The sequence below is a fragment of the Gossypium hirsutum genome, chromosome A08 (genome assembly GCF_007990345.1).
Source record: "Gossypium hirsutum isolate 1008001.06 chromosome A08, Gossypium_hirsutum_v2.1, whole genome shotgun sequence".
NCBI lineage: Eukaryota > Viridiplantae > Streptophyta > Magnoliopsida > Malvales > Malvaceae > Gossypium > Gossypium hirsutum.
Window position 1 is genome coordinate 109,646,905 of NC_053431.1, and position 11,551 is coordinate 109,658,455.

Here is an 11,551-nt window from a genome sequence, read left to right on the forward strand (position 1 = left end):
ATTAAACTTAATTATAAATCATTTGAGCCCTAGTTACATATGTCCAATCGGTCCCTTCGCTAGCTTGTTGAAACCAGAAACAAATTGCATATTGAATTGAAAATGAACAAAATGAATAGAAATAAAGAAATGGAAAAAAAAATTAGAAATGATTATGGTTTTCTTCAAAATAGAGAAATGGAATCATTTGAAAATGAATGTGGTTTTCTCAAAATGTAAATGGAAATGAAATGTGAAATGATTCATTTGCAAATGCACATAGATTACTTGGAAATGATCAAAAGAATGGGTTTATGTTTTTGAGTAGTTTTAAGTCCAAAAATGAAAATAAACCATTCGGTCATAACGAACAAGTTGAGTTATGAAACATTGTATATATTTTTTTTCGTAATTTTACTAGGGATAAAATCGTCATAATTTTACGAAAATTATTTAATTGAAAATTAATGTTTAATTTGGAAAATAGAAAAATATGTGTTGGGTTGGATTAAATATAGGATGCTAGTTAAAGATTTAGAAAACACATATAATTGGACCCCAATACAATGAGACGTTTGAATCCTAATGATAATGCATATGAGGGGAAGCACGCCCTATTAACACCTATCTCTCTCCTAGTTGGACTAGGAAGTTGTAATGGCCCGAAATTTTATGGATATCGAGAATTGTGTATCTGGCTTACTATTTTTGAAGATCGGGTTCGTATGTATTTATTAGAAATATTTACGAAGTTAGTTGAGTGATTAATTAGGTTTTAGTAAAGTGAATTAGTTTGAATTAAGGATAATTTAGTGTAAGGACTAGATTGAATATAGTGTAAAATGTTAATTATAGACTAAAGAAAAGTAAAGGGACTAAATTAGTAAATAAACCATACAAGGGAAATAGTGACAAATGTGTGGAAAATATAATTCCATGTGTATGTATAATTTACATTTATTATATACTTAGTATTTAAGAAATTAATATAATTATACATTAATATAATACTTTAATATCATTAAATATAAAATAAATGAAATAAAATAAAGAATAAGAATAGAGAAAGAAACGAAAAAGAGAGAAAGAAAGAAGGAAAGAAAAAGAAAAGGGAAAATTAGGGTTTTGAAGTTTGAAGCTTAATTGGTAAGTCAATTTAGTCCATTTTCTTGTAATTTTGATGTTTATGGAGTCCTAGAGACAAATACTACTTGAATTATGTAGAAATTTAGAAAGTTAGTGAATTTTTAGATGCTGATTAAGTTGAATAAATGGAAGAATTATGAGCTAAAGTGATGAAAATTCAAGTTTAAAGTGGGAAAAGGATTGAATTGTAAAAGAGGTTCAAATTTTGGTATAGTGGGGACTAAATTGAAAAGATTTTAGAATTAATGTTTTATAGTGAAAATTAAGACCTGAAATTGTTTAAAGTGGGCATTGAATGTAAATTAAAGATTTGTTTTGAAGAAAAAGAATTAGCTATGATTTAGGGACTAAATTGGAATTTAGGTAAAAGTTATGTAGAAATCAAAATGTATGATGTTAAATGGTACATTGATAATTTTTAATTATTTAATTTTTCGTAGCAAACATGGTACCGGAAGCATCAAAAAAGAAAGGAAAAGGGAAGGTGGACGAAGAATAATTCAAAAACTACGGTTTGTATTTCTATAAACCGAACTTAATAATTAATTGTTGCTTTTATTATTTAACGTGTTTGGTAAGTGAAATAGAGGTAAGAATTGCTATTTTTGTATTGAATTGAATTTAGTTGGGAATGTTGAATCAAAGTGTGAATTGACTGTTATCTAAAAATTTAAAATGAATTGAATACCTTATTAACAGTGCCGGGCTAGGTTGGAAAGTGGCACGCCATAGGATTGGAAGTGTTCAGGGATACTTCGACCTTGAGTCGATGAGGCACTATAAGTGTCGTACTGTTACTTCGACTTCGATTCGATGAGGCACCATGTGTGTCGTACTGTTACTGTTACTTTGGTTTAATCTGATGAGCTACTATGTACCGAACTACTATTGTTTATTTCGGCAAAGCCGATGAGGCACCGAGTGCCGTACTGGTGTGTTGGTTGGATTTGTGTATCCACCAAGGTCCGAGTTATGTTCATAGGGGTAAAATACTATACTGGACAACTAAATGACTGTGCTACTGTACTGAAAGATTAATTGTTATTGATTGATTTTGAATTGAATTGAGTGTTTCTTTGAGAATGAATTGTGAATATAGTTAGTGAAATGAGAATTGAAATTTAATTGTTTAAATGCATTTTGTGTTAATAATTGTTTTAAATGTTGGTTTATAGGAATACCACTGAGTGTATACTCAGCGTAGGTTTGTTTTCGTGCACAGGTTAGGTACAAAAGCAACTAACAACCCAGCATCCAAGACAAATCCGAGCTCAAATACTTGGTGATGTATCTTATTTTGAGAAATGGCATGCACCTAAGTTGTCTTTTAAAGTTACTTTGAGTGTGAATGTTATTAGTGTGAAAGATGATAATGGTTAATCCATATATTCAAAATTTATAGCTTATAATATGGTCTTTTTATAGTTTAATTTAAATTGATTTGGATGGTATTTAAAAACAATGTTTAGAAATTCTATGTTAGATACTTATAAACATACATGAGCTGGATCATTATATTGATAGTTTTAACGTGTTTTAGATGTATTTAATCATGTTTTGGAGTGTTTGAATATTTGGATTTTAAGTTGCTTGTTATTCAAGGTTTGCAGGGTTGGTAAACTTGAACTTTAAGGTTCATTTTGAGTCCATACGGCCTAGCACACAAGCGTGTGATCAGACCGTGTGAGACACACAGCTTATGCACGGGCATGTGATTAGGCCGTATGTCCCCTGCATCTAAAATATCGTAAACAGAATGCCTAGGTATGGCCATACAGGCAGAGACATGGGTGTGTGTCTCAGCCGTGTATGGTACAAGACCACAGGACATGGGAATGTGCCTGGCTGTGCGAAAACTGCACTAGATTCGAATTGAAAATAATTCCACATAGGCTACGCACACGGGCATATGTTTTGGCTGTGTGAGATCAATTTGTTCATGAGTAACAAGTCAGAGGGCTCTACAGGTAGAGGACATGGGTGTGTCCAAGCCGTGTAAGTCACACGGTGTGTCAACACGGGCATGTCTTGGAGACACACGTGCATGTCTCTAAACCACACGAGCATCTGGTACTGTTCATTTAAGAAAAATTGGAAATTTTAAGAAATATTTTATAAGCTACTAATCGGGTTCTGATTTGTTTCTAACATCTTCTTTAGGCCTCGAATGTCCATTAAAGGGCTAATACAATAAACTACTGAACTGTATAAAAAATAATTTTACATAAATCGAGTTATAAACTATAATGACTGGTAACGCTCCATAATCTTATTCCGAGGTCAGAAAAGGGTTAGGGGGTGTTACAAAAGTTGTTTTTCTATTTGAAATAAATCTCTACAATTCAACAAGGGTTTTACTTTTTCTCCTTATAAATAGATGGCACCGGTAGAGCTATGGACACAACTTTAAGAGACTGTTACTCTGTCGAAAAAAAGAGAATTTATTCTCAACTATTAAATATATTTTCTAGAATAATAATTCTATTGGTTCTATTAAAAAAGAGGGAATTTTCGTTTTCACCTCAAAAGGAAAAGAAAAGGTTTTCTAGTTTTGTGTTTTGATTCAATTGGTTTGAGCCCACACTTGGAACAGCTTATGGTACGAGAATAGTGGAGAAGATCGTTTGGTTGAAAGCTAAAAAACATCAAGGGTTTGCTTATCCAAAAACATATATACAATTTCGGTCTACGGTTTATTATTAGAAATATCATAAACTGGGTCGATTTTCAAATTTTTAATTTTCTACTATGCAAGAAAACCATTTTCAAATCGAATTTTTTCCAACAAATGAAGATAAGATTTGGGATTCTCACTTTATGGAAGAAATGGAGTTTGTAATTTTCGAATTGACAATTCCTAAAAAGGTGTCATGGAGAGATTTTGGTTTCTGCAAGGATTAGCTTCTAATATACAGGTTGAAATGGTCTAAGTCTAGATGAGATAGATACGTTCATTCATAGAGAAAGGCCCTAATCAATTTGATGATAAACAAATGTCGAGTCAAAGTTTCTAGAACCTCGTAGAAGTTTCATTTTGGGGGGCGTAATGACTTGCCTAAAGCTAATTGTTAAATGTGTTTTTCTCTAAAAGAGAGAGAGAGAGAATTAGTGATTTGTTAATAAGTAGCCTATTGAACTGAGACCCCATTTATTTTTCTCACTTGTATTAGGTTTATATTAAATTTTTGCATGTTTGGGGGTAAAATATGACGTTTTTGTAGAGTTTCAGGATTCATTCAGTGATATCGTGATATCTAATGGGGGATACCTAGATTTCCTTAATAGTTTTGTGGGTGGCCAAAAATTGAGCGGATATCGCGATACACTTGATATTTCAAAAGTAAACTTTTGGCAAAATGCCCAGTGGTAACTCAATATCTGGTTAGGTATCAGGATACCCAAATCAGTTTCAAAAGGAGGGATAAAAAATTCGGGGTTTGATGGTCGCTAAACTAACTAAAAATTTTGACTAAGGTAAGCGCACCTATCGGACAGTAGTATAGTTGTGGTGAAACCAGAAATATCATATCCACAAGGACTAAAAGTACTAGTAATTACTATCTTTTTATTATCTAGCCTAAAAATTAAAGGGATGTTTTTAAACTAAGATTAACTATTTAATTAATTAAGAGCACGACAGAAATAAAAGATGGAAAATACTTTTGGAAAACCGATGGAGAAGACAATACCTAAGGAAGAATCCACTTATACTCCACTTACTACTTTTGAACTAGACGATTTATTCACTTGACTTAATCCGTAGAAATCCCTAGTTTATGTTAATATCTCTCTCGAGACTAAAAACAACTGACTCTAGGTTGATTAATTGAAATCTCTTTCTAATTAAAATCCCTATTGTCGCATTAACTCGATCTATGGATTCCCTTATTAGATTTGACTTTAATCCGACAGATTTATGTCGCCCTATTTCTAGGATTGCATGCAACTTTGCTTAATTATGGAAGATCTACTCTTAAACAGGGACTTTTGCTCCACTGAATAAGCACATTAGACTTGAATTAATATCCTGAAATACTAAAGAAAGAATTAAGAACACATAATTAAGAATAAGAACAAGTATTTATCATATAATTCAAATAGTAATAAGATCTGTCTTAGGTTTCATCTCCCTTAGGTATTTAGGGAGTTTAGTTCATAATGATGAGGGAAAACAACAAAACATAAAGAAACCCAAAGACCTTTTATGGAAATTGAATGGAGATCTTCAGTCTTGAAGTAGATCCTGCTTCCGAGATGATTCCGATGGCTGTCTTCGAGTATCCTCTACCTTCTATTCTGTCTCCCCCTTGATCCTCTTCTTGTGTGTTTAAATAGACTTTGGAATGCCCAAAATAGCCCAAAATTAGCCTGTTCTGATTAGAATTAGACTTGGGCTCGACAAGGACACGGCTGTGTGCCACGCCCATGTGAAGGTCCTCAGGCCTTGTGCAATTCTGATGTGGTTTAATGTCGACACGACCATGACACATGGGAGTGTGGCCTACCCGTGTGGAAGTGTCTAGGCCGTGTGAAGCACTGAAATAAACCCATTTTGTTTGTTTTTGGCCTTTTTCTTGCATTATTCGCTTTCCTATGCTCATCTGGATATCAAACATGAAATTAAAGGATTAGGAGCATCAAATCCACTAAATCGTATGATAAATTATCCAAAAATATGCCAAGCATGGGATTAAAATATGTTACTTTTGAGGTTTATCAAATATCCCCACACTTAAGCATTTGCTTGTCCTCAAGAAAAAATCCTCAACTCACAATTAAAATGCATTCTTCTCAACTTATAATTCTTATCAATAATGTTTTGAAATAATTCCCAAATAATCATACATTGAGAGTTCAACTAAAAGAACATCAAAGTTTCAAACAATCCAAGTTGAGCATTTTAATCATAAAATCATAGGTATTTCCCTTTATCTAAGTAATTACCTTTAATTCCAAATCGATAAGAGTTGACATCCTCACTAAAGATTCACTCAAATCACTCAAAGTGTTTAAGGTTCAACAATGAAGCACTCATTAGTCAAACATGAAAAGTTATTACCATAGGCTTGCATGAAAATCAAGTCTCTACCACTATAAATGAGATGATACACAAATCAAAAGGTCTTTAGCAGGGTTGTAATGGGGCTTGGGTTAAAGGTGTCGATAAAGGCTAAAAATGAGGATTAGAATTGAGATCAATTTAATAAATTACCAAACTTCGAAAAATAAAGTTAATTACTGAATTACAAACAAGTGCCAAAATTAAAACTATCCAAAACTAATGAATTGAGCTTTTTCTCAAAATAGTAACTTTAACTTATCCAAGCTCAATATGAAAGAATAACAATATGTAATTACATGAATATATAAATATTTTTTTTAAGAATAAGAACAAGTATGGAAAGTACATAATAAGAAATAATTCAACAACTGAAATAAACGAACAGAGTTAGGTAACTAATCAAATCAAATCTCGATAAAAATGGAGTCAATAAAAAGGGAGAAATTCTTAACGAATCAAAAAGGGTTAATTTGTGGGTTATCATTAAAGGGAAATCAAGAAATGATGTTCAAAGCTCAAAGGGGTTTAGTAAAGGTTAATTATGTGGGTAGGCTTTTTATGGAGTAAGTGAGTTAAAACCTAGTGTCTTCATCATCTTAGTATATCAAATCAAAGGTGTGGTCTCGACATGTATAATCAATGCAAGTTATAGAATAATAAATTAGTATTGACTCACTCATAACCATCAATAAAAGTGAGTAAGAAAGATATATGCTCTAAAAGGCTCAAAATCTCAAAAAAATTATGGGTTTTTTGATGTCAATCCTGTAAATTTCAAACTTCAAGATAATATTTCTCAGGGAAACAACCTAACAATTTTAATTTTCAAAAATTCAAATTATCATGCTTGATTCTCTATTGTCCTAAAGTTTAAATAATCAATGCAAAATTACCTATGTTTTAATCAAAAACATATTAATAAAAATCATAAATCAATCAATATTCATTCTAATAGTAATATGAGAAAATTATTTGAAAACAAAATATAATTCAGGAATTTTCTGATAATCATATAATTAACCTCCCCACACTTAAGATGTACATTGTCCTTAATGTACAAACAAATATAAATCATAATAGAAATAAAATATCATAAGATGGGGAGATAATTGAAACTGCCCTGAATGGTGAATGAATTTCCCAGAATAGTGAAAAGTGGAATTGTAGATAATTGTAGGGATAGTGCAAACCTTTGAGCAACTGATAAGAAAATAAACACAATGCTAAAGAAGATTAAAGGGTTACTCGTTAAGAAACAACCATAATAATTAATATAAATTTTAAAATAGGAAAACAAAATAGACATAATAGGAAAAATAAAAATAGAATAAAAGATAAAAATACAGATAACCATAAACATAAAAATAATCGGACTCAATGGTGCTCATCATCAGACTGAAGAGGGAAGCTACTACTGAGGCGAGGGAGACGGGCTGGTGGCCATGAGGGTAGGGGGAAAGGGAGGGAGGAAAAAGGGAAAGAAAAGGAAATTAAGGGTGGGGGAAGGAAGAAAAGAAAGGAAAGAGAAAGGGGAAGGAGAAAGGAAAATGGGAGAGGGAGCTAGGTTTAAGGCGGCTGGGGTTGGGGAAGAAGACAAAAGTGAAAGAGAATTAGGGATTGGGGGGTTTAAAAGGGGACACGGTCGTGTAACGGTCAGTGTTAGGCCACATGGCCATGTCACACGCCCGTGTGGTCGAATTACATCCCATGTTCGTTGAGGAATGTTATAGCCCATTCGTCACAAGGCAGTATCGTACGGGCGTGTGCTATATTGTTCGCTTCTCCAACGCCCATGTTGTATCCTACACGCCCGTGTGCTTCACCCATGGAGCTCTCTGACTAGTTTAAAATTTTAAAAATTTAGCTCCAGTTTTCACACGGTCGTATCGCACGCCCGTGTGGTCTCTGTTAGGCCGTGTCTCTATCGATATTTGGGAAAATTGAGTCCCAGGATCAAGACGACCAAGGATACACCCATGTGTCTAGGCTGTGCGGATCGCACAGTCATGTTGCCAGGACGTGTATGTTTAATCCCTATTAGAGCAGATGACCTGGGACACGTCCGTGTGTCCAGGCCGTGTGGGTCAAAAACCTGCATTTATATAGGAAAAAATAGATAAAAATAGACTAGTTAGTGGTGTTAGTTCTCGGGTTGCCTCCCAAGAAGTGCTTATTTAGAGTCTAAGCTTGACTTACCTCGTATTCACATGGTCACGGTGGATTACAAATTCGAAACTCCTCTTTCCTGCTATCAATTTTATCAAAATAAGGTTTGAGTTGAGTACTGTTTACCTTAAAAGTGCCGAAATCAGTATGTGTTACCTCGACTGTACCATATGGGAAGACATTTAGTATCGTCAAGGGAGTTGTGCTATTAAGCTCAGAATTGGTAATACAAGGGTCTGCATCATCCAACAGTACCTTCTCCCCAACTTTAAATTGATTCGTTTCATCTGTAAGCTCATCATGGATTCGCTTTGGTTCCCTTTGTACTCTCGGTTTCTCCTTAACTTGTGTCAGCCATTCATCTAGTTCCTCAATCTGTAATCTTTGTTCTTCAAGAGACGTTTTTTTGGTATTGAATGAGTTTGACCTGGCTCTATCATGTCTTTGCGAGGAATTTCCTGCACAGAGAGTTGAGTTGTAATGTTGCTCACATCAAAATGACTTGTAATATCATCTCTATCACTAGACATTTTAACAGAATCATGAGCTTTGAGAATAATTGTGTCATCTCCTACATGAAATGTGAGTTCACCTATTCCAACATCAATGATAGATCTAGCAGTTGCTAAAATGGGTCTGTGATAAACCATAATATATACATGTTTTTACCCCATGCTTGGCATATTTATGGATGATTTTTCCTTGGTTTCATTGAATTTGATGCTCCTAATCCTTTAAATTCATGTTTTATACTTAGGCAAGCATAGGAAGGTAAAAAGAGCAAGAAATGGGCCAAAAAAGACAAAATGGACCTAATTCAATGTTTCACACGGCTCAGGCACTTCCACACGAGTACCACACGCCCGTGTGAGGCACACGGGCAGGCCACACGCCCATCTGTCATGACTGTGTCGACTAAAAACCAAGACAGAATTGCACACAGCCTGGGGACCTTTACATGGGCATGGCACACGACCGTGTTCCTGTCAAGCCTAAGTCTAATTTGGAGGGTTTTTGAAGCATTCCAAAGTCTATATAAACACCCTAGAAGAGGATCAAGGGGGACACAAAGAATAGAAGGCAGAAAACACTCAAGAATAGCCATTGGGATTAGCTCAGAAGGAGGATCTATATCAAGACTGAAGATTTCCGTCCAATTTCCTAGAAGTTCTTTGGGTTTCTTTATGTTTTTTTGTTTTCCAATTTTTGAGATGTTTTCCATTATTATGAACTAAACTCCCTAAATACCTAAGAAAGACAAAACCTAAGACAAATCTTATTACTTTTTGAATTATATGATAAATACTTGTTCTTATTCTTAATTGTGAGATTTAACCCTTACTTTAATATTCCAGGATATTAATTTAGGTTTTTGATGGTCTTATTTAGAGGAGCAAAAGTCCCTGTTTAAGGGTAGATCGTTCATAATTAAGCGGAGTTGCATGCAATCCTAGAGATAGGAGAACATAAATCTACTGGATTAGAGTCAAATCTAATAAGGGAATCCATAGATCAAGTTAATGCGACAATAGGGGTTTTAATTAGAAAGAGATTTTGATTAATCAACCTAGAGTTAGTTGTTTTTAGTCTCGAGAGAGATATTAACATAAATTAGGGATTCCTACGGATTAAGTCAAGTGAATAAATCGTCTATAAGTGAAGTCTAGGTGAATTCTTCCTTGGGTATTGTCTTCTCCATCAGTTTTCCAAAAGTATTTTCCAACTTTAATCTCTGTCGCAATCTTAGTTAATTAGACAATTAGTTTTAGATTAAAAATTCTCTTAATTGTTAGGCTAGATAATAAAAAAGATAGTAAATACTAGTACTTTTCGTCCTCGTGGATATGATATTTTCGGTCTCACCATAACTATGCTACTGTTCGATAGGTGCACTTGCCTTACTCAAATTTTTAGTTCGTTTCACGACCATCAAGTTTTTGGCGCCGTTACTGGGGACTAAGTTATTAGGAACGCTTAATTTTTATTACTTTGGCCATTTTTTTACTGCAATTTAATTTTGTTTTTATTTTAATTACTAAATTTTCTTTTCTTTACTTCTGGAAGGTTTTTATAGTTTATGACTAGAAGAAACCTGCCAGGACCTTTGCTTTTTGATAGTGGGATTGAGAGCACAGCTCGTAAAAACTGAAGAGAAATAAGGCGAAGCATACAATACATAGAGGAAGGGCGAAAGGATGATATCCATACTACAACCGAGGAGGTGGCTGATAATCAGAATAATCCGTTACCTCCTGTAGTTGCTACAATCCAGTAGGTCAGAATCCTGCTCCTCGTACTATGTTTGATTATGCTAAACCTATTTTAATAGGAGCTGAATCGAGTATAGTTAGACCTGCTGTTGCTACAAATAATTTTGAACTAAAACCGAACACAATTCAAATGATACAACAGTTTGTGAAGTTTGATGGTTTGCAGGACGAGGATCCAAACACTCATTTAGCAAATTTTCTAGAATTCTGCGACACCTTTAAGATCAATGGCGTTTCTGACGATGCCATTCGCCTTTGGTTGTTTCCCTTTTCATTGAGAAATAATGCTAAGCAGTGGTTAAACTTGTTACCACGAGGGTCAATCACTACTTGGGAACAAATGACCAAAAAATTTTTACTTAAATTTTTTCACAAGCTAAAACGACTAAATTGAGGAATGATATTCCTTCTTTTGTGCAGATGGATTTAGAAACTCTTTATGATGCATTGGAGAGATACAGGGACTTATTAAGAAGGTGTCTTCACTATGGGTTACCTCTATGGCTACAGGTTTAGACTTTTTACAACTGTGTGAATCCCTCAACAAGGCAACTGATAGACACAATCGCCGGTGGAACTTTAAACAACAAAACACCTGAAGAGGCTTACGAGTTCATAGAAGAGATGTCACTAAGTAATTATCAGTGGCAAGTCATAAGGACAAAGCCGACAAAAGCAGCCAACATTTTTAACATCGACGCGGTCACTATGCTATCTAACCAGGTAGAACTTTTGAATAAAAAAATTGGTGGTTTGTATGGTTCTACTCAGGTACATCCAGTGATGATGAGTGATTCAAATGGAGGAGGAGTACACAACAGAGATTATCCATCCTTCAACCGTTGCACCGAGGAGGAAGAAGTCCACTATATGGGTAATAACTCTAGACCTCAAATTAACCTGTATAGTAACACTTATAATGCAGGTT

General features: G+C 34.3%; 1 non-coding gene across 1 annotated transcript; it reads right to left on the reverse strand.

Moving 5' to 3' along the window:
* Window positions 1–11,010: 11,010 nt before the first annotated feature.
* LOC121205138 (small nucleolar RNA R71) lies at window positions 11,011–11,117 on the reverse strand. Its single transcript, XR_005900222.1, has one exon. It is a non-coding gene; the product is annotated as a small nucleolar RNA R71 (small nucleolar RNA).
* Between the last annotated feature and the right edge of the window lie 434 nt (window positions 11,118–11,551).